Below are 27,998 nucleotides of genomic sequence, written 5' to 3' on the forward strand. Positions count from 1 at the left end.
TCAGAAAGAGTGGCAAACAAGACAGGCATATCTATAGGTCAGGGAGGCTTGGGCCCCACACATCTAAAGTGGCCCCCACTCTTTCTGCCTTTCTGTAATATCACTATGGAAATTGACCAATAAGTTAACATATTATACTTAAAATTGAAGGAAAATAGGAAAATTTCTGCTATTTTGTTTCTTGCTATTGGCCTCACACATTAACATAAATTATCATAACACTGCAGGTGTATGTGTGCACATGGAGGTATGTATGAGTGTCCCTGTATGTGCATGTGTGTGTGTGTGTGATAGTAGTTTACAAAGTTTTGTTACACATATTTCAAATTATTACATTTTTACCACAATTTAATGAGAAAAATTATGAAAGTGTTATTTTCCCAAAATCACTGATGAAGGGCCGATGTTCTAGGAGGTTAAACCCAGCCTTTAATGGAGGGGTGGTAGGGGTGGGGATTGAAAAAAAAAGGAGATAAAAATATGGATATCAAAATGACATTGACAAAAGACTGCTATAATGAATTAGCATTCCCATTTTGACTGACTGAATTGGCAGGAAGAAAATCACCGGGCAGGGAGAAAAGAAAATGGAGAACGCCCTGTTACAATTTATCAAGAATGACTCCCAGGACTTCATTTTTAAAAGACAAACAAATCAAAACAAACAGAGCAATAGCTATTTTACTTTTTAAAAATCCTGTATCTAGTAAATGGCAGGGTCCAGAATATATCTGATTCCAAGCTTGTGAATTCTTAAAATGTTTCCAGAATTGTATACTTCACATCTGGCATTGGGAAGAGATTTGGATTATTGACAATGTGAAAACCCCCATATGAGTTGCCAAAAACTCTAAGGGCCAGCCCTCAGTACTCAAATCTAAAGATAAAAGGGGGAAGAGGTTCGGCATTAGCATTTCTTTCCTTTTCTCTTTTTTCCCTCTCTTTCTCTCTCTCTTTTTTCTGTCACTTTTCTTAGTAAAGTGCTTTTTTCCTTACACAGTGGTGTTAGTCAGTAATTCAAACAAAAGGAAAACACAAATGGTACTTCAGTATTAAACCCTGAGAGACTTAAGTAGTTTATATTTTCTTTCTTCAGCAATATCTGCTTTAAAACTACTGAAGGTAACATTTAGAGGAAGTGGGTATTTTGCCACAATATCACCTCTTAATCCTCAGAGCCTTTCCTTGATATCTATCAGCAGCTCATAAAGACTTTAGCACTTTATGAGCAATATGTTGACTTCCCTTTGCAATGGCAAGGAAAAAAATAAACTTTCATCAAAGAGGACCACAATGTCTCCACAAATGAAATTGGGTGATAAACCAAATAAAATAGGCACAAAAAATGGAGATAGGTTTCAGTTTGCTTTCAGACACTCTGCTCCAAATCTGTATGCTGGGAAGATTTATTTGATTTATATAGTTCAGTCTTTCCTGAAAAAAAAAAAGAAACTATAATAGAAATTTTCATCAGCTAATGTTGAGGATGTTAACTGAAGCTGATGATAGTTGTTTCAATATATTGGGTCTGGGAGGGGTGATTCAATTGTATAATAATGTTTGTACCTGAAGACTAAAGCATTTCTACAGTGTTCACTGGAATGGCTTTACTCTGTTCCAGTTCTTTATAGCTTTACTAACCAACATTTATATTTTTATGAACTGATTTTATAAGAAATCAAAGAAGAGAAATTTGGAACATTTAAAATTGAATAAAAACTTTAAGCCAAGGAACAATACCTTAAATGTATATACCTCCAAGTTTAAAAGAAATGCCTTACTTGATAATGGTACTTTGAAAAGATGCTGATTTAATATAGTATTTTTCCCAAAGCTGCAGCTGTTTGTGTAATACTGTCGATTTATTTTTTCATGTGTGTATCTGCATTATATATTTTTAATCAATTCACTTCTTTAAAAATGTAAAGTTAATATTTGTTTTTAAAAGAACACTTTATATACATACCTAAAATAGGAAAATTAATTTCCCTTGCAACAAATGCAAGGTACACTTAAAAATAAATTGAATGAATGCCAAACAATATTCTTTCATTCTAACAAGGCACTTGGAGTCTGCTTAAGGCTCTGAGCCTGAGGCCAGCTTTCCACTTGTTAGAGAGATCAGCCATGACAGGGAAATGAATTGTTCTTTCTTGACATAATCAGACGGTTGAAAGAGAATTGGAAAGCTAGTAAACTTCCCACCAAGTGATTCAATGGTATTTATTTTCCACATCTGTGTCCCATCAGAAATCACCATCAGGGGTACACTACCCGCAGTGTGACAAATGATGGGGTCTACAAACAAGTTTGGGCAGTCACACGTGTAAATCACATACTTGCCACCAACCAGTTGTGAGATTTGGGAAAGATAATATCCCTTTCCAAGTCCCACATCCCTCATCTGAAAAAATGGAGGCAATAACACCTACCTCTCCAAAAGGTTCTAAAGATTAAATGAAATAACATCCCATGAAAGCATCAACACAAAGTGGCTGCTCAATTTATTCCAGGTACCCTCAAACCTCAACTCATTTTGTCCTTTCAGTCTATCTATTCTATAGACATTAAGAATCCATCCATTCCAAACCCCTGTCTTCATCCTTCTTGTTTCCTTCCTTCACCCTGAAATCCTCTTAAATTAACTTCCTTAATTCACCTCTCATTCTTGCTAGAACACTCTGAAGCCTTTGCTCTCCTGCAGAAATCACATCCAATATCCCAGCAGATTACACAAGTATCTGCCAATTCTGAGTGCTCCAATGGCAAATAAATAAATAGATTATACAGCTATAAATAAATAGGTAGGTAGGTGGGTAGGTAGGTAGATAGACAGGTAGATAGATAGATAGATAGATAGATAGATAGATAGATAGATAGATAGATAGATAGATAGATAGATAGATAGTTACAGATGAATAGTAAAAAAATACAGGTGAAACACCTCTGGATAGAGGTTAGTAGAAAGATTCTGAGAGGAGTAAAATTCTGTTAAAAAAGGAGAATTTGAAATGACATCATGTGGGTATAAGACCTTGGAAAAATAAGTTCCTCTTCTTAAAGCAAAAACAGTTTTAAAAGTCCCATTAGAGTCCCTTAAAAAGGCTTCTTGAACATCAAATATCTTTTGCAAAACACTTCATTGATTTAAGTATAAATTAATCAGAAATGCATTGATTCAATTTCCCTTAGAATACACATGGATTTTTATATCCAGATGCAAAATATCTTTCCTGTTTTCCATCACTTCAAAAGTTTGAATGGATGCTTTAGGTCCTCAAGACTGACTCAAAAGTGCTGTCTTGCCCTTGATCCTTGCAAAGCATGAGAAGCAGTGACTTTACCTTGAGATTTCTTTGATCCTCTATATGAATATTAAAGGAATTTGCTTTCTTGGAATTCCTAGCAGAATAGAAATAATTTATAAGCAATGCAACCTTGGTAATCTTTCCAGGCTGTAGGATGGCACAGGGACAAAAGTCAAAGTTTAAAGTTTAAAGATCTCTGATTTCTTTCCCAACTGCAACTTTGACTAGGTGTCTCTGATTTCCTCATTTGAAAAATGGGGATACAGGACCTATTTATCTTGAAGTTTATAGTGGATAAATATGAGACTTAAAAAAGCCAATGAAAATTTATTGAGCATCTCTTCTGTGATACTGGGGATTCAAAGATAAATGACTAAAATACTACTCTTTGGTCTTAAAGAAGCTCCTAGGTCTGGAGGAAGAAAGCCCTCTGGTAATATCTTTCAGAACTCTACCTTTGGATTCCTGTGTCATGAGTGAGTCTCTGGGATACAGAGACAGTGGACTTTGCTCGAGGGGTCAGAGATACATCCCAAATGGTAAATTGCCATGTAAACATTCAGATACTAAATTATGAAGGGTTATTATTAAGACTTGGTGGCATTATAATTATTACTGTTAGTATTTCTTCTATTATGAAGATAATGATTTGAGATCCGAATTGTTTCCCGATGCTTACTCTTACTTGTTTTGTCAATTGAATGATTTTCTAAGTTTTTTAAATTGTTGAGCCTTTTATTATGCTATCTTCTGCAGTCTATCTCTGTGTTAGAATATTGGGTTTCCTGGGTTTTGTTTCTTTTTATCATGTTTTGCCTTCCCTTTTCTCCCTCTCTCTCTTTTCCTGTGAAATTTGTTATCCCCACAGAGCCCCCCACACCAATCTGCTGGGCCATCTGATATTTCTAATTCCAAATCTGGGTCTATTTCTAGCTGAATCTTGACAATAATATCATAGTTATCTTTGGAGCCATATTCATTTGTTCATTCTCTTTAAAACAACAACAACAATAACAACACTAGTTCAGTATTTGTTCTATGCAACAGGCCTTAACTAGGTTTGAGGTACATAAATATGGACAATACAGTCTCTACTTTCAAAGATCTAAGATTCAATCTAGTGAGGGTGGCAAGCAAATAAGGTGCAATGACAGGACAGTGTACTAAGCCTCATGGCCCAGATGTATGCAAGAAGATATATGCAGGAAGATATGAGCAAGGAAGTGAGTAATAACCAAGAGTATAAGTTATATCTGCGATCCACTAGGAAGGAAAAGATGAACACCACTCACAGAAAGGTATTCCAAGAGAGGAAGAAGAGTTTCTCTCTGCTTAAGGTTTGTTCTATAAGCCTGACCCCAATTCCATTTCCAGAGTAAGGAGGCAAGCCTACTTGCAATTCCAATGTATGTCTTTGGGAGTCTAGATGCCCTCTGTAGTCACCCTTAGCACCATAGCAATGTCTTTGCAAATAAATATACAATCTATGCAAAACCAAAAGAGAACAGCTCTTGCTATGCTAATTTTGCTTTCAAGCAAGTCGCCAGACTGACCAGACCCTCCTTAGCTGCCTTCCAAGCATTTCAGTTTAAATTTCTTCCCCTGAGCCACTCCCGTGTATAAAGCCGGTCAAGTTCCAACCTCCAAGGGCCATAGTTTCCAGCTAATTGGATAGATGAAAGGTCCTCAACAGAGTATATGGAGGTGGAAATGATTGTGGGCCTGACCCAATAATTGCAATGTTCTCCTCTGGATCCCTGACCTGGTCAGGGACACATCTGCCTTGTGTTCTTTTCACTACCATGAAGACTTATGGTTGGTCCTTTTCTCTGTTGGTAGCCCCAGCACTTCCACACCTGTAAACTTATCTCAGAGCCCATTTCTCCAGAGAAGGAGGAGTGCTCTCCTTCCATAAGGACAAGTACTCTGAACCTTTTCTTTCCCTCATTTATGCCCAGGGATCCCACTATTTCTCCTTTATATGTCCTTAAACACAAACATTATTCCACAGTTCTTTACCAGATGAGGCTGAAGTAACTAACCCTCCTTTAATATTAATAAGCTTTTAACCTTTAATTTATGACTACTGAAGAAAAAAAGGGGAAGGGACAAAAGAAACAAAGAATTTTAAACTCCAGAATGGCACGCTCTTCCATATGCAAGGCAAATAAATTGTTCAAAACATGATGATTTGAAGAAAGATGGAAGGTTTGTTTGCCTGGAGCTCAGAACACTTTGGAGAGCTGTAGATGAAGACATTGGAAAGTCCGATTGTGGCCCAATCAAATGCTCTGTGCAGTCATGAGTCAGAATTATATAATCAAGAGAAGTAGCTTGGCTGCAGGGATCTCAGAAGGACCTTTTCTCTGGTTATAGCAGCTGCTCTAATTAGGTAGGTTTTGATGGGCTTACTTGAGAGGAAAACAACAGGTATACCAAAAGCTAGACATTTTTCTTTAGTTCCCTCCTTATTATAACAGCCATGAGAGTTAACATCCTTATGCAAAAATGCAAAGAGGGTTCAGAGAAGTTAACCAGCTTACCCAATTTACGGAGCCAGGAACATGTTTAGCTGGGATTCAAAACCAAATAAAAAAGACTGCACATGTCTGGGACTTTTTTGCAGGCTTCATCCCTCACCAAAATAACAGAGTTAACATTTTCAAAGAGCTGAGAAAAGTTTCGTTTAACTGGTATGTAAAGGTCATCAGCAGAGGCCTGATCAAGATTCAGAGAAATAAAATAAATTTTCCTTCACAGATTCTTCATTTGAAAATTTAGGGAGTTTAAATGAGATAACATATGTAATTCAATTCTCATAGTGTCTGGCAACATGTAAAACATCCAATAATAAGAATAACAACTAGAACCACTTCTACCATGTATTATCACTTTATATCCCAGAAAAGGGATTATGTGCTTTATTTAGGGGGTAGGGAGGAGTGAAAAGTTGGTGTTTTCTGCTTAGACATAAGGAGATATTTGAGGGGAAGAATGCCAAATACCATCATGAAAAAATTATAAAAAAATTTAAAAATAGAATAATGAATAAAGATTTACCAAGATCCATGATTTGAGGAGTTGCACATATTTTTCTGTTTGGAGCAAACAGGAGTCAACCTTACATAATTCCATATCTGCACAGGAAATGAGTTATTGTTTCTGTTTGGGTTTCCTACCAGAAGATACCAGAGAATGCTTCAAGAGACATCAGAACATATCAAAGTACATTTTTTTATCTTCACTTTGTTGTCTTCCTCTGATTCCCCAGTAACCCTCACTCTAAAAATCTGTGACACATAGATCTGTTTGAAGGAGCCTTTGGCATTGCATTACTAAGCCAAACTCCAGGGAACTGAAACAATTCAGCAAAGGCAAGACATATTATTAGACAGGACAGAGAATAGGTGAAAGGAGTCAATGTAATCCACCAGAAAATAAAAGTAGACCATTCTAGACTGCATTAACTTGAATCTGAGTTCCCAAACTGTGTTCTTCTGTTCTTCTGTCTTCAAATTTTGAAGATTCTTGAGGTTGTTAGCCTAATGATTTTTCCCTGAACTTTATTTGCAGGAATGAATGGCATCCTGACATCTTTTACAGACCAGTGACCTGGCAGATGGTCCTGATTTTTTCAAGAGCTGCTTATGTGACATTAGGCTCAGAAGCCTAAAGCCTTACTTTAATTCTTTTCCTATAAAATGAAGAAGTTGAACCAGATAATCTCTAAAGGTCTTTTTTGGCTGTAAAAGTTTGTAACTCTATAAAACTGAGATAGTTACATGTCTTCTTCTCACCTCACAAGCTTATTGCAAAGATCAAGTAAAAGAGCCCATGAGCTTGGAAATATAAGAAGACCTATATGAATCTAAATAGTAATTGCAGGAGTATGACTTAACCTTGAACTCCAGTACTTAGGAATTAAACAAGTCCTAGGACTATGATTGGATTCATTATTTCTTAATGGTCTCTGGAAGGGTGCTTGCTATGCTGAATCAGAATCACTTGGTTTGTCTTTTTAAAAATATAAATTCTCCTTGGAGAGTTTGATTCAGTTGGTTACCCATGGAATGTGGGCTCTATATTTACAATACCACACACAGTGAAGGATTCTGAACTGTTTGAGAATGTGTAATTTTTCCAATGCTATCTTGGACTGCAATGCATGAATCCCTTCTATAGTGAGGTAACATGTTGATTAAAGGTAGGTTATAATAGTTATGTGCTATTATATTGTAATGTTGAGAGGTGGTACTAGACTATATTTGATGTTAGCAAACTTGGGTTTATTTTCCACTCTGCAGCTTATTAACTGTGAACATAACCTTGAGCAAATCACTTAACTTCTCCAAGCATCAGTTCTCCCATTCTTTAAGGCATGGGTTCTTAAAAAGGAGTCTGTGAGCTTCAATTGAAATTTAAAAACAAAAACAAAAACATTATTCTTGGGATGTGTTGGTGTGGTTGTGATATATTTATTAAATAATACACAGTATAGTGTGGACTTATCAGGGGTCCATGGCTTCCACCTGACTGAAAAGGAGTTTGTGGAACAAAAAAGCTTAAGAACCCCTGCTTTAAGAGATACTAGCAATAGTTACCATCCATAGTGCTTGAATGATTAAATAGATTAGACATGTAAAGAAACTAATAGAGCATATTACAATATTTAGCTCACCTCCCACTTCTCCTTTAAAGTATCATAACTGTAAAAGTATTGGTAGAACACAATGTTGCGTAATGATATTGCTAGTCAAGGGATCTCTAAATTATTTAACAGGTGTCTAGATATCCTAATATCTGAATAGATGCCAAAGCATAAGGTTGTTTACAGGTATCTCCTCCTATCTCCAAGACTCAGTATTTTGCAGGGGGCGTTTTAGTGAGTAAAATTACCTTCTGTTATTGTTAACTTGTTTTAAAATACAGGGAGATAGGGCCAATGTTTTCTTGTAGGAATTTTGTCTTTCTATTTTGTTATATTTATTCATACACAGACATATTTGTAAAAGCAAGTATATTTTTTCTCCAAATATTCTTTGCCATTTTCTACCATTCCAAGTCCCTTGAGCAAATCCACTATTTACAATAGAGCTGTTTTAACAACTAGTTTATGAAAACACAGATCCCAAACACAGTTCCCCTATGGACTACCAAAGAGATTTTGAAACTCTGTTAGTTAGATGCAAGATGAAAGACAGGTTCAACTGTATATCAAATTGTATCTGAGGAACTGAAATTGTTTTATAAACCTCAATTAGGCCTCATACCACCCCCCTGAGGCAAGAAAGAAGTATTATGCACTTTTATGGAAACACAAACTTAAAACCCATGGAGAGGTTAATCAATTTGCATCAAATTTCTTATAGCTGGTCTACGGTGGAATTAAGAACAAAACAGAATTTCTTCCTAGGGAGCAACTTACCTTCTTTTATTTTCTTGATTACTAGAGTATATGAAACTTCTGGAAAATTATGATGAATGTTCAAAAGAAACCCCGGAGAAGGATTAGTATTTGCTTGCCAGTTTAGTAAGGAGTGATTTCTTTTTAATGCGAAAGCAACAGCACCTTTTTTATTTTCCAAACAGTTACGTGAAAATGACCCCTTTGAGGTAGAGGAGAAAAGGAAGAACAGAGCAATTCGGAAATTAGGATAGCAATTGGTGGAATATTTCTTTTTCTTTCTATTTTCCTCTTCTTCTACATAGCAACCTGCACAGATATTGCACGCTAGAGGGCACTTGAGGTAGAAGGAAAAAAAAAAAAAACCTACATAACCATGTTAACAGAACCAGTTGCCTATGCAGGCAGGCAAGAGACGGCAACCTGAAAGAAGTGCCTGGTTTTTAACAAAGCAGCATAACTTTAATAAACCAACAAACAAAAAAATCCTTAGACAGCGTTATGCAGCTTTGACTAATAAAGAAATCCTGTTACATTCTGAGTAATGCAATTTCCTTTCAGCTTCATGGAGCATTTGCTGAACGCATATATAGCATCATTCTCTCTAATAACCAACTTGATAACAACTAATCAGAAATACGAACTCTATTTTGGGCATAAGAGATGCTGGCATGCCTTTTTTCTATACTTTCTGTAATAGTACTTAGGTATAAGTGTACAATTTTCACATTTTGGCAAGCTTTAAAACCAAACTTTAAAAAAATCAATGGAATTTAATTATGTTTTAATATTGAATACGATCTGTCATACTAAACTAATTACATGTGGGGGGAGGGAGGCTTTTCTCCTCTTTCTTCTTTTTATTTTATTTTTTGTAACACAGTATGGAATTTTTTTTTTTTTAACCTGTTCATGGTTTCCAAGTTAATGAAAAGAGGATCTGGAATCTTAATCCAGAAAAAAAAGATGATCTGGAATCTTAATTAGAAACAAACTAAACTACTAAATGTGTAGTCCACAAAACCTGGGTTGGCTTATTTTGACAGCTTTGTACTTGTCCCCTTAAATTGATCTACCCACCCCCACTTCAGTTTCTGTTTAGAGGCTGAATTGGAGTTTATCTCTTTTCTAGCACCTGGGAAGATAGGAGATAATGCCGTTTTTAAAACATTCTCCAAAATGCTCTCAGCACAGATGTGGTTTTCAGAAAGTGTTTACACCTCCATTTACTGAAAATATAATGGCAAACTCAAGATTAGTAATTACAGTCAATATTAAGAGATGCAAGCCTAATTCCAGGGACTGCTAAACCTCACAGCCAAGAGATGTAGAATGCTAAAACTCTGAATAGAAAATTCAATGACAATTTTACTGCAAGAATGTATAACCACTTCTAAAGAAATCAGTTTAATTTTTCAAATCCATAATAAATATTGGTAAAGTAATCACATGGTCATTTTAGTGGGATTATACTTTTATTTTATTTTGTTTTATTTTAAAAATAATAGTCTGCATTAGAATATTTTAGTGCAAAACCAAATGTCTTAATTTAATACACACTTTTTAATTCTCTCTCTCTCTCTCCATATTTGTCACTGAGAAAGAATTGCCTCAGGCACTAGTTCTCAAATTTTGGCACACATCAGAATCCCCTAAAGGATTTGCTAGAATCCAGATTTCTGGGCCCCACCTTAATTCTGGGCCTGAGAATTTGGGTTCTTAACAAGTTCTCAGAGGATACTCAAGCAGTGGCTCATCCAGGATCATAGCTGGAAAACAGTTGACTTAAAGGAATCCCCATAATTGCTCATATTTAATTTAATCCCCTCACCATCATATCTTGTTATGATTTAATAAGAGGCTTGTTTAAAACAACTGAAAATCTAAACAATATCTACAATACGATCCTAAATTTATTTAAATGTTTTCAAGCTTGTCAAAACTTTCTTGTTTTTTTTTCTTTCATCCTTATGACTTTGGATCCAAGTTAGAGTTCAACATCAAATTTTAAAAGAATGTTTTGCCTAATGCCACAATTGCTGTTTATTACTCGTCCCCTACTATTCCCAAGAAGGTTATGGTGGTTTTCAGATTAGGATTCCATAGCATCAAATGTGTGGAAAGGACTCTGCCTCACTGGGGAATATCACATATTTACTGACATAGCAATGCGTTGACCTTCTTAATGCTTCGGATTTGTGAAGTTTTTCTTTTACCTGACAATCCTCCTGGCAGGCATTCCATTACGATTTGTGAATTCATGGAATTCATATTCCTCAGCCATACCTTCAGGAGACATTCCATGAAATCATTAATTCATCTACATTTGAGAGCAATAAACCTGAAAGTTCTCAGGAATCATACCATGGTAAGCACACTTTATTTGCTTTTCTTGTTTTCACTTTCATTGTGTACTGAAGAATGAGAACTAGAAAAAAACTTGCATTTTACTACTGCAAATGATAGATAAGTTCCATTTTGCCATATCCTGCAACTGGAGATGTCGGAGTCTTCCCAGTTTCCTAACCCGTTCCAGGGCCCTGCTGCCTACTGACCAGTCTCCAACTAACCAACCAGTTGATTCACTGTCTCCCTTTGTCAAAATTACAATGAAGTTTCCAGTCATAGTGAAAAAGAAAAGTGTCTTTTACTGCACTGGTCTTTCTCCTTTTCATTCTGTCTGCCTCTCATGGAGACCCAGACTGGAGACATCCTGCCCCATCTCAGTTAGCCAAAATTATTCTGACTACAACCCCACCCACCCCTTCCCCTTTTCTGATTATATATGCCTGCCCTGTCAGATAATTCCACATCCTTCTTTCTCTCAATACTCCACCACATATGCAATTTAAATCACCATTCAAAACACCTATGTAGCACAGACCTCTTTCTTCAGGAAGAGTAATCCTGGAGAAGATGTTGAAAGGAAAACACTCTTAAGGGAGTAGACACTCACCATTGTGACTTTACACTGCATCCCATTAAGAGTGGGTGGAATTGTTAAAGAGGCAAATGCTTCGTCTTTCAGCATCCCTGATTATTTTAGAAATATCCTTATAGGGCTTATTAGCATTATCTTAATCCTCTTTCACACTGCTTAATCATCCAGACCTCTCCTAAGAATTAGTCAGGAAATTCCTATCACACTGCTTTGAACAGAGATTAGCAGGTATAGAAAAGGCTACCTTGAGTCTTGCACAGCCCAAATTCCATGAAGACCATGGATAGACCTGCTCTGAGGGTAACTGTGTAAAAGAGAATCAAAATAAACTCATTTTGAACCTAGAATACCTAATCCACTGGGCTCTCTTTTCACTTTCTCAGCATGTTTTCTTCTACTTTAAGGAAATGACTTTCAAGAATATTGTCCATCTCTACCATTCTGGCTTTCTTTTGAGATGATTTTTTTACTTGTGACAATTCCCAGCTTTTGGTAACACATGACCTTTTCTCTATTTCTCATAGATGTGGGAAAGTACCCCAAGGAAAGGTTCAGATCATTTGTTCAAAGTGAAAATGAATCTCTGAAAATTAAGCACAACCCAAGATGTGATCTATTTCTTTGTCCACTTGGGACTGTCTGGTCTAGCCACAGTTATAATTTGATTGTGGTTTGACTACTGTTCCTGTTTCCAAGATAGAATTAGTCAATTCTTGAATACCCTGTAAGCAGACAACACAGTCTGAGAAGAGAACAGTTACTTAGTGACTGCCTGGGGAAAAAAAAAATCTCCTGATTCTCTTCACCTGTCCTCTGAAATAATGCACTGTTTGCTGCTCGCAACAGCTAGAAAGTGAAAAAGAGATGAGACCTATAGTCAATATTCTTTTCAACATTTCACAAAGGGATGTTAGATGCAGCATCAAAAAAATGTCAAATTTGCATAAATATTATAAGCATATTGTGCCTATTTTCTCATTCTGTTCACTCTGTCTCGTTAATTCGAGCCAGACAGCATGAGCTCTACGCTCTACGTGTGTCTGGTCCTCTACACCCTCTCCCCCTTCTGTTTCAGCTTCTGTTCCCAGCTAGTAGGACCTACCCTCAGGTCTCACTTCTTGCTTACATGGAACGGACTCAGTCAGGGTCTCTTGAGGAAGAGAGTTAAGAAAACAAGTTAGGGGTTGATTCATTCTATATGGTAGTGATTTTAAATCACAAGATTATCAAAGTGGCTGACTACTTCCATGTGTTAACCGCAGTGATGAGAAAACGAATCTGGACCTCCTGATTCATGATCTTTCCTTCCTTCGCCGGTTGTACCCCACCTTTCACAGGTCACAGTCTCTGAGTGGAGGCCATCAGAGGGCTTGGCTGGACCACAGACAGGGCATATTTGGAGGGGGCAGGGGAGCTGTAAGGACCCTGACTTTGAGATCCGGAGTCCCGGACTCATTAACAAGACCTAGCAATTCCTCCCCTATTTTCCAAGCAAGTTCTGCTCTTCACTTGGCAACATTTACTGTGCACCTTTCGTGGTTGCCCTTCTGCTTTCCCTCATCCCATCTCCGAAAAGGAGTAGAAGCCCAGGAATACAAGGAATGGGTTCCACTGACAGGACCGCGACCCTCAGCCTCTAAACCGGAGTCTCTGAGCAGAAAGGAGCGCTCCTACAAACGCCCTTCTCTTTACGTAAGAGGCCCTCGCAATAAAGAGGAAGTGAATTGCCCGCGTACACCCCTTTGCTTGTCGCATCTTCTTCCTCCCATTGAAAGCAGCTGTGGGCCACTGAGATGCTTTTCAAGATAACGCTAGCCCCAGGGCTCAGGTGAGACCCCTGGAGAGAAAGCTCGCGGATACCTCCTCCGTATCTTCTTGCGCTCTGCCAGCCCTCTTATCCCGGAGCTCGACCCGCAACGTGCTGCACACACAGCACAGAAGGGCGCATCTTCGGCGGGTGGCTCTGGCGGCGGAGACGCGCGGGGCGTGCTCGGGAGCGGGAAGCGAAAAGTTCTGCGCCCACTTGGTAGGGGAAAGAGAGCGAACCTGCAAGCGCGGGAGAGCGAAGGGGGAAGACAAGGAGGGGCGGGGTAGGGGACCGATTTCATGAATTTCCAAGTGGTAGACCTGCCTCTGCGCTCTGCCCAATGAGATCCATCAGGGGAGGCACCCGGCTCACTTTTCCACATCACTTCACAGTTACATTTGGCAGGCAGGCGGGCTCGCACGCCGGAGCGCTCAGCCCAGAATTAGTGGATTTATTTGGAATCTCCCTGCCTCGTCGAAGCTCGTCCGCTGCCGGTGGCTTGTGCACAGACGGTAACATCAACGAACCGGCTGCACTTTGGGCTGCAGACAACCACAGCCCAGCGTGCCCGCACCGTGTCTCCGCACCCAGCCCCGCAGCTCCGAGAGGCATGAACGGAATCCGGAGGCGCCTGCTCAGCGCGCGGGGACCAGCTGGCGCTCGCCGCCCTCGGAAGCCGACCCCGAGCCCCTCCGGACATTTGTGAAGCGGCAGGCTTGAAATTCTCCAGCGCGGAGCCCCACGAGAGTAAGTGTACCCGCTCCCCCCTCCCTCCCCGCGCCCGTTTTTCTCCCCGCCGGGAGGAGGAAGGGGGACGAGAAGGGACCGTTTCTTTCAGGCATTCCCCTGTCCTACGGACACATTTCGCGCCTCCTTTCCCCCAGATGGTGGATGCGGGTTCCCAGTCCCCGCGCGCGGCTAAGCTGCGCCTCCTTTCCAGATCTACATAGCTGATGGGGACGCCTCAGGGCTTTGCTGATGGGTTTTTTAAACTGCTCTGACAGAGGATACTGGGGAGTAGCAAGCTCCAAGCTGTGCCCATCCAGTTTTCCCGCCGGTCACCCTCTTCGCGATCGCCTGGCGATTTCGCCGCCTCTGGACGCAGGCAGGCGCCTCTGCAGCCGCGCGCCTTCACTGCGGGATCCGTGCGGTGAATGGAAAGCACGCTCCCCTGGCTGGGAGGAAGATGCGAGACGGAGAGGAAGGTGGCAAAGGGGCCCGGGAGGTTCTGCACGTTCCCCCCGCCCCCCCTTCCCGGAAATGAGGGAGGGCGACCCCCGCAGTGGGGCTGCGGGCCACGACTCACCAGTGCGAGCCCCCAGCGCCAGGCCTTCCCACAAGTGGCTGCCCCAGCAAGAGAGGCGCGGGGCCCACTGCAAACTTGCGCGGCTCTGAGCCGCCCCGCGGCTGTGCGCTGGCCCAGGACTCTGCCTCGCACCAGGCAGGCCCCTTAGGCAGTATTTTCTCTGAGCCGCGAGACTGCGCGCAGAGGCCCCCTGAGCCGGGGACTCCGTACGCCTCTTCTAGCGCCCGCAGAGCGGGGAACTACGCTTTCTCCCGCCTCGCCGCCGCTCTTCCCCGAACCTGTTGGGGACCGGCCGCGCCCCTCGCAGATCCTCAGGAAAAGAGGGCTCTGGCCTCGGTTCTGCCGGCGCGTAACAGGTTCGTAAGGGGACCCACTCCCTCTCTCTCTGGCTCCAGCCAAGGCTGGGAGACAGTGAGAACCTACCGCCGCCAACACTGATGCCAACAGGTATCCACAGTTTCCTCCGCGTTTTCTCTCCCCAAGACCAAAGCCCTCCGTCACGCAATCTGGCAGAAAGCTCAAAGTTTCATTATCGCTGACCCTTCCCGGTAGGCTCCAAGCCTGCGGCGTGTCAAGGACTGGCCGTTTGCTTCCCCGAGCGGAGATGGCAGCTGTTTGCTTGGGTTGCTAAATGTGAGAAATCAAAGAACATTAATTGTTTATTGTTGCAAACACACAACATTAGTGCGTAATGTCAAGTCAGGCTGGCAGCTGCTCACTTCAGCTCCAATTAAAGGCTAGAGCTTAAAACCCAGCAAGCGAGAGGGAGAAAAGGTCCTTTCAACTTTACCACCCTTTCCTGAAGATTCCACAAGAGTTTCCTCTCTCAAGCGGCACGATCAGGCCATCCCTTAGTACGCGGAGCTGCTAATCAGATCCGCCAGCAGCTTTCTTTCACCGAGCATCGCAGTATTTGGGGCTGACAATGGGAAGCAGGGGACCCTGGAGAAGGTATGCGAAAGCAATGCCCTCTCATCGGTCACCATCGCGAAGCAGATAGGAAGGATTGGGACTGGTTGGGACCGTTTTGAAGTGCCTGCCCGCTTTACAATACTCCTGACAGCCATCTCAATGGTTAAAAACCCTCGCTGGACTGTCACCTCTGGCTTCATTACAGGAGCTTTTCAACTGGAAAACTATATGTGGGAAATAGATATTTATGTAAGATTTGAGAGTGGGATTTTCCATCCATTCAACCTTGCTGCTGTACCTCACTGAATGCAAAATGAGCCCTGTCGTTCACACTAACCACCACTGAAATTTCTGCGTGACTATTGCCTTTCATCAGCTGTGTCCAGCATTGCAGTGATTTCATCTGAAGAGAGAGAATGTGTGTGTGTGTGGGAGAGAGAGAGAGAGAGAGAGAGAGAGAGAGAGAGAGAGAGAGAGAGAGAGATATTCTTCTACAGAGAGAGATTCTTCTACTAGAGCCCTGATACCTTTGAAGGATGTTCTTTCTTTAAGGGTTACCTTTTTTTTTCCCCTCAAAGGGAGTGCTCTATAATCATTATCATGCCTGGACATGTTTTTCTACTTCTCTGAGCTGGGTGACTGAAAGAAATGCTTGGGCTATCCTTATTAAGTAATAATAATACTAATACTGTAGTTCTGTTTTAGCAGACATAAAGATCCCCCATTCCATAGTCATTTTTATGCTGGAACAGTTGCAGGATTTTAAATCATCTCTGTTTGTTGTTGTTGTTGTTTTAGCTCTGAAGAGGGCTTAGATTTGAGGAAACTCCCCTCTGAAAACTGTGAGAGGGACTTCTCAGGCATTCTCCATACTGCTTCAATAGGACTGTCAAGGGCAGCTCATCCTCCTCCTTCCTATTTCCTACACCACCCAAGTGAGTGTCAAGGCATCTCCTAACCATCATGAATGGGCCAAATATTCTAGAGGCTTTGGCGAATGTTTTTTGAAATCTGCGGTAATGCTACCATTCAAACTCTTTAATCTCCCATATCCCTCCTACTGCAAGCTGTATCTTATATTTCTAATTGTTATTACTATTAAAAATCAGTGATTCTGCTTTACAATTAATAATCTCTCAAATCCCTCACAACTCCAGGTGGGTCAATCTCTGCACCAAAAAGTCTCTAAATTACATGACTGCTTTCTAGTGTTTAGGATGCATTTTTTGAACTCTTGAAGGTGTTTGAATTTAGCTGAAGTATAGACTATATTATAGCAGCCCTTACCAGAATAGTAGCTCCATTTGCCTGCTGTACACATATTAACTCTGAAAGAAAGTCCTTAACCTGGAAAATAACTTTATTGGGCTATTATGTAGAACTGTCGTCAAGACAGTATTCAACTAAAGCAACCTCTTCAATGATTTAACACTGAACACACTTTAAGCAGTGATGCATGCTTAATGTTTAAAAGAAAAGCAAAAAGCAAAAAACGAACAAACATACATGTTCAGCAGGATAGGATGGGCCATTTGAGAAGTCGTTTGTAAGGCTGTTTGTTATATAAATACACTCAACATTTCCTTGTAAACTACATACAGATTTTAAGGTCTGATGCTGCTTGTTAGCAGGGAGCATCAGATTGTTGGAGCAAGCAAGGGAGTTCCAAAGGAGGATATAATAATTCTATTCAAAAACTTGTACCTCAGGGTTTTTCTTTCCAGGTTTCTTTCATTTTTTTTTTATTGATGGAAAAGTTAGACTTCACAGTTCATTAACTGTTCAGAAAACCTAAACCTTATCAACGTTAATAACAGTGCTTTAAAGAAAAAAATAATTGTTGCTTTTCTACTCAAGGTGGCACACGTCATGGCTTTATCAACATTCCACTTTGACAAGTTTTTCCATGCAAAATCAAAAGCTTTTATTGGGTAAAGTACAATCAACTTACATTTCCAACCACATTTCTGTGGTCTATCAGCAAAGTTTGGTGCTCGACAAACCAAAGAACAAGCATAAGCACAGTAGCGCTTTGATTAGAGGTGCACTTTAAAGACCTAAGAATTATTTTGGAAAATACCAGGTTCAGTGCTGCTACTGAAACTGATTTTAGTCAGTTTATATTTCTTATAAAGTTAATAATTCCAGGAGGAAAAATGCAGTGTTTTTTTCTGTATTTCTAGCTTTGCTGGAACTCACAATTGAAAGCTCCTGACTTCATTGTATCATATTCCACCTCTTATGGGCTGGGGGTTAAATCAAGGCTGATTCTTGCTGCATTATATTATATGTTTTACACACACACACACACAAATGCACACAAGGCTTACTTCTTGAAAATGTGCCCAGATAACTAACTTATTTTTTGGTTCAAGTCAAGGATTTTTATCCTATTACCTTTACCATTTCACCTGGCTCAGATGATTTGATTTGCTCTCCTGGATTTTTGTATTTGCATATCGAGAAATCTTTTTTTTTTTTAATGTTATCTGTGTGTGGTGCTGGAAAATTTTTCCCAGCATCTCATAAATGTATATTTATGAAATGGAACAATATTTTCATGGCCCAAAGCCATCATCTGATTAGCAGGGTTTAATTAACCAAACGGTTATTAGTCCTCTCTCATTTCATTCCCAGAGAAAGTTGTGATGAGCAATCTATTTCTGCTGCACTGTTGGTTCCTGCCTCTGGAACCCGCTTCAGATGTAGCCACAAGGAGAATATTAGTTGAACCTGGCAACTTCAAAAGGTCAGAAAAGAAATAAGTTCAAGGGATGCCATTTAGCTGCTTCTTCCATATGTTGCCGCTAACTAAATCTCCATTGCCACTTCATGGCAAAGCACAGGGGCCAAAACTGTTTTCTTTTTCTATCACATCCCACGCTTTTATTTCCCGAGTTTTAAATGTCATGTGCTATTTCCTATCATAAACATTATCTACCTTCTTGCCTTTTGACTTCTCGTTTTTACAAGTTCTATTAGTGAGTAGAAACATATAGATGGAATTTTCTGTATCTCTTTGAAAAACATCACAAAAGAATAACAATTGCATTAAGAGCCTCTGAATACTTTCCTTCCCTACCGCCACTGACAAATGCTGGAAAGATCATTGGTCAAGGTCGAAGCACATAGTTAGTGCTCCTTGCATTAACAACTTATCAAAAACTATGCCCTTTCCATAATATTAGCTTATTGTCAGTAAAGGGAGAGATACAATTCATACCTAAAGTCCAATATTGTTACTGTCTACTTCAGTTTCTCTACAGAAACTTCTTGCCATTCTAAGTTTAATTTTAGACAGAGCTTTACTCATTTATTAAAATCAATTTTTCTTGTATTACACAAAGCACATTTTTCTTCCTCAAAATCATTTTTAAATGATATGGGAATATAAAAATGGCACATTTCAGCTTTGAAGAAATGAGAATACCTCAAAGATTAGACTTGCATCAAAGGATACTATTAAACTATATGTATGCAAAGTTATACTTTATTGGTATAAATTCTCTAATTATGAAATTGTCACATGTTTTCCCCCAATAGTGTCTGTACCTTCTCCTTGCTTGGAATGTATAAAAAAGTAACTGAAGATAAAGTTATTTCCTATCTCACCTTCACTCCCTCCCCTCAATCTTTCTCTTTCCCTTCATTTTGCGTTTGATTGTAACAGTTCACGTTAACCTCATGTCAACTGGCATCTAGGTCTCTTCAGTGTAAATTTTATAGTCCTCTATATTGATTTTAATGAGCAGAATAGTTGCCTTTTGTATTCACACAGAGGGGGAAATGAAATGATAGATATTTCTGTGAATGCATTTTGTGTTTAATACAGAGCAAAGAAATATTAAATGGAATCTCCTTAATCCTTTCTACGTATCTCATTAAACAAAAATGTTGTTTTAGTATAATCATGTTCTATTAGCAGTTATAATAGAACAGTATTTTCCATGCATCATTTCACTCTGGATAGATTAATGCATTAAATATGATTATTTGATTTCTGATGTGACACAAATAACATGAAATAAGTAGATTGGGAGAATGATATACATATCATAAAAGAAAGCTTTTCTTTCTTATCTCCAAAATTTCATATAAAAATTACAAAGGCATACTGTACTCTTTATTAGTCTATTGCTGTTTGAACTTGACAAATAGAATTTAACTTTCATGTGTCCAAGTATTCTCCTCTTCAAAATAGGGATGCTCAGAAATATGAGAAAAATTCATATCTAGTTTGATTTTGGGGGGGGGGGGTTCCACTAAAATAATTACACAGTAGCTAAAGATCATATGCTTGTTTTAGAATCTGTGTAACCAATCCTCTTAATGCTCATGAACTATCCATTCTGTGTGGTATGTCAATATTATTTTTGTCAAATGATCACTCACTATCTATCTGACGTCTACTTATCCATCATCTGTGTCTGTAGCTCATGCTGCCAGTGTCAGTGGGTGGTTTTTAAGCTATAAAGTCTTTGAAATATGAACGAATGACAGTAAGGTACACTTTTAAGGGTGGTTGCTACACAGTCTAATCTAATTGGAAGAATCTTGACTGGGAGACTTGGCTGCATTTCAATTTCAGTATAACTGAGTTTGTAGCTCTGGTTTTATGATAAAACAGATTTAACCATTCCCATATTTCTTAAGAAAGAAAGGAAAACTGATTTCTATCTATCATCAGTAGTGCTAAAATTTCTTGAAATAAACATGAAAAGTGTGTTGAAAGTTTTTGGAAGAAGGCAGTACCTGAACCTAATCTCTAATTAGATGTGCACTGGCCTTGGTGTCTGTGAACTGGTAGAGACTACTTGGGTCACTCTCACTTGCAGGTAGATAATTTAGGAAACACCATGGAACTTCTCTTGTGGAAGACAAGTACCAGGCCATGGTTTTCAATGAGTTGTTATGATTTGATTGAAAGTGAATATCCATGGTCTGGACATGTAGTGCTTGTGCTTTGCCCTTTTAGGAGAAAATTATAGTGAACAACACCATCTTCTCTGTGGAAAGGAGAGACATGGTAGGCTCTGCAGAATAAAAAATATAGTCCTTCAGAGGCCTAATAAAAGTATTTGAAATCATTAATTTAATTGTATGTTATCTGTGCTTAGAGAAAGCTATTTATATAATGCTGTTTCATTTAAAACCACTTTTTTGGTGGCCATTTTTCTTTGTTGTTGTTAAAAGTTGGAAAGCTTATTTTGCTTATTACCTATCTAGAATGTTGGAATCTTTCCATTGCTGTGCACAGCAAGAAATTGAAATAATTATTTAAAAACTCACTTTATATTTTTCATTAAGCACGTCAAACACTCAATAAATAGTAACTGATGTTGCTAAATTGGCAGAGTTTTACCTACCTTATCTTGTTTCTATTTACTGCAGGCTTTCAAGGTACAGGTATTAAACTGATTATCAGTTTCCTCATCTGCCCAAATTGAGATAAGAAATTTGCCCAGGTCACTCATCTTCTGAATGATTCACATTACTTCTGTCTGACTCCAAAGTCAAAGTTTTTATCTGCTAGCCTACGCATATCCCCACAATTCAGCTGTACTGAAAGATTAAAAAGAGTAAGATTGTCTCTGATGGGTTGTTTTTATTTAGAAGTCCTGTACAATTTGTTTCGCTTAGCTGGTCTTTGGCTACTAAGTATAAGCGCATGTTTAAAGAGAGAAACAGATATAACTTTTCAATAGAGGAAGAGGGATCTAGATTAGACTCAAGAAACGACTTCCTGCTACATGCCTGTAATTGGTGAGAGAGGTGTGGGACTTCTAGTCATCTGTTTTGGGAGGGTTTAATTATGTTTCTGCTGCAAGAAAGCCCAGCAGGATAGATTCACCCTCAACATCTTAGCTATATGATCCCAAGAAAGCTGTATAAATAAAATTCTGGGTCTTTAACCCTAGAGAAAGGAAGGACTTTGTTTTGATCTTCTCATCTTTATTGCAAGCTTTATCAGTCCGTTCTCAAATTTCTATGTAGATAGAAATTTCCTATATGAAGAACAGACTTCTGATTCCATCTTGGGACAAGAGGAAAAGCTTTAATTTTTCTTTTGCCCAAGCTAATCAGTAACTGTAGCACTTGAAGAAAATAAAAGTTTCCGGGGAAAAGAAAAGCAGTAACATGTCAATAATAGAGTAAAAAATGGATCTGACAAGTATTATCCTGGGTGCAAAAGAAACACATGATGTACTTTTGGACAGACTGACATCTGGATAAGTAAATGATCTGATGCTGAAGGATGTTAGATGACCAGAAAGGTTGTAGCTGAGGGGAGGAATAAACAAATAAATACTTCTCTGTGTGTGTGTGTGTGCTGTGTTGTGTGCATGTGCGGTGTTGTGTGTATGTATGTGTGTACATAAATAATTGCAGAATGCTATTTCTCCAAGGGAATTGGGTCAAGATTCTGAAGGATTTTGGAGAGGCGGCTTTTTTGTATCATTTATATTTGGACATACACAAATAACATTCTGCTCTAAAATAAAAAAAAACGATTCCTTCCTATTTTGCTCCAGTTACCCAGGGTTTGGTGTGAATTGCACTGGGCCACACACTGAATTGCATCCCTTATGCTCCTGAAATACCACTTTGAATTCAATGTGCATTTACCTGTTTTGAAGTAGCTTGCTAATGGCTCTAAATTCAAGGTCAGAAACATTTTTTAATGGAAACTCTCTGGTCCTGTATGTCATTTTTGCTTCTATGAAATATTATGGCCACTAAACCCAGTGGATAATAAAAGCATAATTTCCTGTCAACCACAATAATCTGCTGGATTGAATCTTGAAATGTCTGTAAAAGGCCGTTTTTATTTTAGACTTCACCCATCAGTGTATGGCTCATCATTTGAAACTTCAGTCCACACTGTTTACAAAATCAATGGTGTGATATGTTTTTGCATAATGACTTAACATATCTGAGCATTGACCGAGTTCACCTTAACAAAATATTGGGGTCAGCAGAGTAACAATCAAGCTGGCATTAAAACTATCTCTAATGTGTAAGTATGACTGAAAAGTAAGATTAAAGGAATCTTACCCTGGAGAAGATATTTTCTTACAGGAGAATTCTAAAGACTTTCTCATATGTAAGAATTCCAGAGAGACTGTAAAATCTCTTCATCTCACTATCTGGGTGTAAATCAATGCAGCAGCATTGTAATAAAGTGGATTGCTTGGTCAGACAGACACACTGTGGTTGGAAAATCTAAAAATAAATTGATTTTTTTACCCAAGCTTTACAACCTTACTCAATTTCTTCTTTGCGTAGAAGTAAGCAGTTTGTGCATGCAGCTACTAGTCACAATATTTATTTATTTTGATAACAGTGACATAGCATTCTATTGCAACTCAACTATCCCTATAAAGCTATTCTTTGGTAATCAAAGAGGACAATGGTAGCTTTGGTTGCGGTAGAGTTGCAAGCTTATAAAGAGTAGGGTTTCAAGTGTCATGTTAGAATCCCATTTTCTTTCCAAGTGACTGGATCATCTTGAAAGGCAGGTCTCACTACCCATTGATAGCATGCATGTGCATGAGAGCAGAACAATTAGCCAGGCAACTTTCCCACTGACACTGGTAGACACAGGGTGGAGAGGAACACATTATAACAAACATGAAACCCCATGTATTCAGACACCCAGTACAGGGTTTCCCAAAGTCTGATAAATGTGTGTACTCAAATGTGCATAATAATGAGTAGTGCATGGGCATCGTATTAAATTATTTCTGACGAAAAAGTGACTCTCCCAATGTACGACTGAAATCCCCATGCCACCTCAAGGAGGTATGAGTTGGAAGCTGATCCTATTCTCTGGAACCCCTTGCTCCGCCAAGTGCAGTCCACAAATAAGTTGCAAATTGCCCTGGGAGAGTGAGTTAGAAATGCAGAATGTCAGGTCCCACTCTAGATTGACTGGATCAGAACCTCCTTTTTAACAGGAATTCTATTATAGATGATTTGCATGCATATTAAAATCTGAGAAGCACTCCACTAGGGATGTGCTGGAGCCAGCTCTTACCAGCCTACCAGAGCTGATAGTTAAATTCTTCAGGGACTGTCCGAGTCTATTGATGGTCATGTTGGCAGTTTAAAATAGGTCACGCAGTGGGACAATTTATACCATGGAGATCAGAAAACACCACAAATCTGGAGTTCTTTATTTCTTTCAGAGAGCCATTTGTAAATTTTTAGCAGCACACCACTACTTCTCACAGGTGCAAGTCTTCCATTTTAACAGGGAGATGCGTTCAGGTTTTGATAGTGTCTAGTTAAGTGAATGCAAACCATTTTTTAAAAATACTAAACTCTCTGTGCTTCAGTTTGCTTTTCTCTAAAATGGGGATGCTGTTAAAAAGTAACAGTACATTAAAAGGGTTTTTTGAAAATTAGATTTTTATGTATTTGTGTGTGTGTAAATATGTATATACACACATATATACACACACATATGTCCATATAGTCCTTAGTAGACATGCAGTCCTTCATGCATTTCCAGGAACTTTCTAAGTGTTATCTATTTGTATTGTAATGTCACAGTTACTGTATATTTATGGCAAATAAGATTGTCTTTCTATTTTTAAGTAAATATTTAAAAACCCAAGCCTGTTTCAAGAGAATAAAAGGTAATAATATTGGGCTGCAAGGATATGGCAAAAAGTGAGAAGGTGGTATACCAGTGTGTCAGGTGCTAGAAGTGCTGTACTGGGGGAGCAGTAGGAATGACCCATGTGGATGAAGGGTTTCTACAATTTGGCTCATTTATCCTGGAGCTATGCCATTGATCGCAGGATATCAGACAAGTCATTACCCCCTTTCTCTGAAAAAATGAGCAGCTGGACTGGAAAGTGTTTACCTGCCTTCCACACCCTATCCAAAGCTTTGGAACAATCAAACATGTTCTTTTCTACACAAAGATTAGTCAGAGAAAAGGAAACTCTATTTAGCATGTATACTGTAGAGACCATGATTAGTGTGAATTTGGTGGGTAGGGAGAAGATGGGGTGACCTTGGGTTGACTGATCTAGTGAGTAATAATTTGAAAACTACTATAGATGCTGATTAATTCAGAGATCTCATGCTAATTGGTGGGCTTGCTCCTGTCCATTGATTGAAATGTCCATTCACATCTGCCCCTCCCCAGTTGGCGAATTCCTTCTCAACATTTCCATAGCACCTCCTCCAGGAAGATTTCTTTAATTTTGCCAAGGTCCTTGATGCACCATTCACTCTGTAGTCCTGGGACCCTTCTCAGGCTACATTTCACTAGATGTTGTATTTGTGTATTTCTTTGCATTTACCAATTTTTTGCTCCCCAAAGATAGGAGTTTTGGCCTGTTTGCCTTTCTATCCTCAAAGCCTGGATGACAAATATTCATATACAAAAGGAGGGGTAGTTTTAAGAATGAAAGTTCTGGAGTAACCTAGGTTCAAATAATGGCTCTGCGCTTTCCTGGAGGTGTTCCTTGGGCAAGTCATTTAATGTGTATCTCAGTGTAGACTAGAATAGTACAAGCCTTAGTAAGCTTTATCTCACTGTAAGATATTTTATTGATGGATAACTTTTTTGACTGTACTTATATTCCTTTATTTATTAATCCATTCATTCTAACTTATGAAGCTTGGTAGTTATGTAAAATAATTTCAGGGTCTGTTATCACGTTTTACTTAATTCTAGCAAATTTAGATAGGTTACTTATCATGTTCCATCCTGAGTGCCATTTGGTGGTTTCCATCAAGCAAATGTCTGTTATAAACTTAAATTGGGATTAAAATTCCTTGTCCCAGAATAATTAAAAAGAAAGCAGATGCCAGGGTATACTTGCACATATTTGGAATAATTTATAAGGACTGAACATTCCAGCCCTTCCTAAATTCTTTACCAGGATATCTCCTTTACTCCTCAAAATAAACCTGCTAAATTGATATGATGATGCTGCCTCTACTGCTGATGTTTAATTGGTTTCCAGTTATGCACCTGGTGAGTGGACGAACTGGAATTAAACCCCAGATGGGCTGACACTAAAGTTCCCTCTCATAACCATCTCCATGGTCTGCCTCTTTTGAACTCAGGCAGTAGAGACAGTCTGTCATACATGGTTTTTGAGGGTTCAGGTAAGGCCTATAATGGAGCAGAAGCAAGCTTGGAAAGAATAAGTCCTTTTTCTATGTTTAGGCTGAGGCTCCATAGCTAGAATGAGTCTCACCATCTGTGTGATATGTCCCAGCTCTTCTCTCAAGAGCATTGTCCCCATCTTTGCATTTGGCACATTGGGGAACGTTTTTTGAGCTGCTTTGTGCCACCCTGGTACCTTGCCCACACTCTCACTGCAGAGCTCATGCAGCTTCATTCTTTGTTCATTTGCTTGTGTTTATCTTTTTTTTTGGTACTAGTCTGTGACCTTCTTGAGGGCAGGGACCGTGTCATCACCACCTTCATAATCAGGCTCAGGATAACAACCCTAACCTCAGGTTATTGAGTGTTTCCCATTTGCCAGCTGCTTTACATATGTCTTGTTTTTGAACCATCCTGCTGCCCATATAGCAGGAAATATTATCTCCATGTTGCAGAAGAGAAAACTGAAGCTCAGAGAACTTGAGGATCTTGTGCATTATCACAGAAATAGCAAGCAGCATGAGCTGGGATTCAAACACAGGCTAATCTGCCTCTAAAACAAACACACCTTCCAGAATACCAGGACATTACTTCAGCACTGCCACTCCCAATACCCCTGTCTTGGACTCAGGTCTAAGAGAGAGAGTGTCATGTATTCGGTGAGCTACAAATGCTGTTTAAATAAATAAGCAGATTGGCAATTCAGAAAGACACGGATATTTTGGGATTTCCTACTGGGAGCTTTTGAATTTTGTTTTGTTTTAATTTTGAAGCCAGAAAGCTCTGCTCTCACACTGTGATGAGGGAACGTCTCAACAGAAGTCTGTTTTAAGGGAAGAATTGATTTCCCAGAGCATGCTGCAACTCCAGGGAGAGGAGACAGCATTTTCCGAACTCCCTTTTCTCTGGCTTGGCTCCCTATTGATAGCTGTTCTTCCGTTTAGTTGTCTGAAGGACTGCTGCCCTCAGAGGCTCCCCTGTGGTCTCATCAGGGCAGGACAACTTTTGAGGTATGGATTCCTGATGATTGAGCTCCAAGCCCAGGCAGAGTGACAAGCCAGATGATTCTACTGGCCATCTTGCTAAATGGGATATCCCCAGTATTTGTGGCAGGATCTGGATCGCACCTTTTCAGCTGGATTCACTAAGGCTATGCACCCTTCATCCAATGTTAATGACTTTCTTGCTTGCCCCTTATGAGCTAGAATGGAAACAGGGGCCTAGAGGGTGAAAGGTTCCCTACCCCATTATAAATTCCCAGAGGCAAACTGTTCCCCGCAGTGTCCTGAGGAATTATTTTCCCATTTAATCTAATTCAGCAAGGCTTTTCTCTGGGACCTACAGTGAACATTATTTCTTTAAAAATATTTTTTTTTGAGAGGAAAGAAACACGTTTTGCCATGCTGAAGGTAAGCAAAAAATGTATTTGACACCTAAGGTAGTGGGGAATTTTTTGGGCCATCCCTTTCTGAATCTCCTCGATTGAAAATTGTGTTTTTACCATATTTCATTCCCAAAGGAGCTTTTCATAATTTAAATCTCCTGTTCAACTGTACATTTAGAATGGGAGCCCTGACACTGTCCTGATTATAGCTTACATGCTGGACATTACAGAATTTCTCTCTGGGAGCATTCTAATTTTATTCACTCACTATTAGCATCCAGGCAGAGAATTGCATTTTACACCCTGAACTGGATGATCCTTTCCGATGGGCTGTGGCAGCTAAGACTATAAAAATTGGAGAATCTCCCCTCTCCATTTTCCTTTGTAATTTTTTTTTGTTTGTTCTTTAAAGGATAGTTTCTTTCCATACTTCAGCATGCTAGAACCCAACTTTAAAATGTTTATAATTTTTAAAGCTGCATTTGGTGTATTTCCCCCCCAACCCACATGGTTACTAACACCCTGTATTAGTGCTGTATACTTGTTATAGTTCATGGGAACATGTTCTCATATTTGTTCTGTTAAACACAGTCCATCTTCTACCACAGGATTCATTGTTATACAGTCTCATGATTTGTATAGTCCATTTAGTGTATACTCCATGGCTCTTATAGTCCTCATAGTCATTACCTCAGTCATTATGGTTTTATTACTCCAAAATGAAGAATTCCATGCCCCCTTATATTCTTCTAATATTGTTCCTTAGAATTGATATAATATCTCCTTTGCCATTGCTGCAAAAAT

General features: G+C 39.3%; 1 protein-coding gene across 1 annotated transcript in view; it reads left to right on the forward strand.

Annotated features, from left to right (window-relative positions):
• Positions 1–12,766: 12,766 nt before the first annotated feature.
• CDH8 (cadherin 8) overlaps positions 12,767–27,998 on the forward strand; it is a 422,481-nt gene continuing 407,249 nt past the window's right edge. Inside the window, exon 1 of the mRNA XM_058279904.2 lies at positions 12,767–14,207. The gene's annotated coding sequence lies outside the window, so the exon portion shown is untranslated. The remainder of the gene's footprint in view (positions 14,208–27,998) is intronic.

The sequence above is a fragment of the Dasypus novemcinctus genome, chromosome 18 (genome assembly GCF_030445035.2).
Source record: "Dasypus novemcinctus isolate mDasNov1 chromosome 18, mDasNov1.1.hap2, whole genome shotgun sequence".
Classification (NCBI taxonomy): Eukaryota; Metazoa; Chordata; class Mammalia; order Cingulata; family Dasypodidae; genus Dasypus; species Dasypus novemcinctus.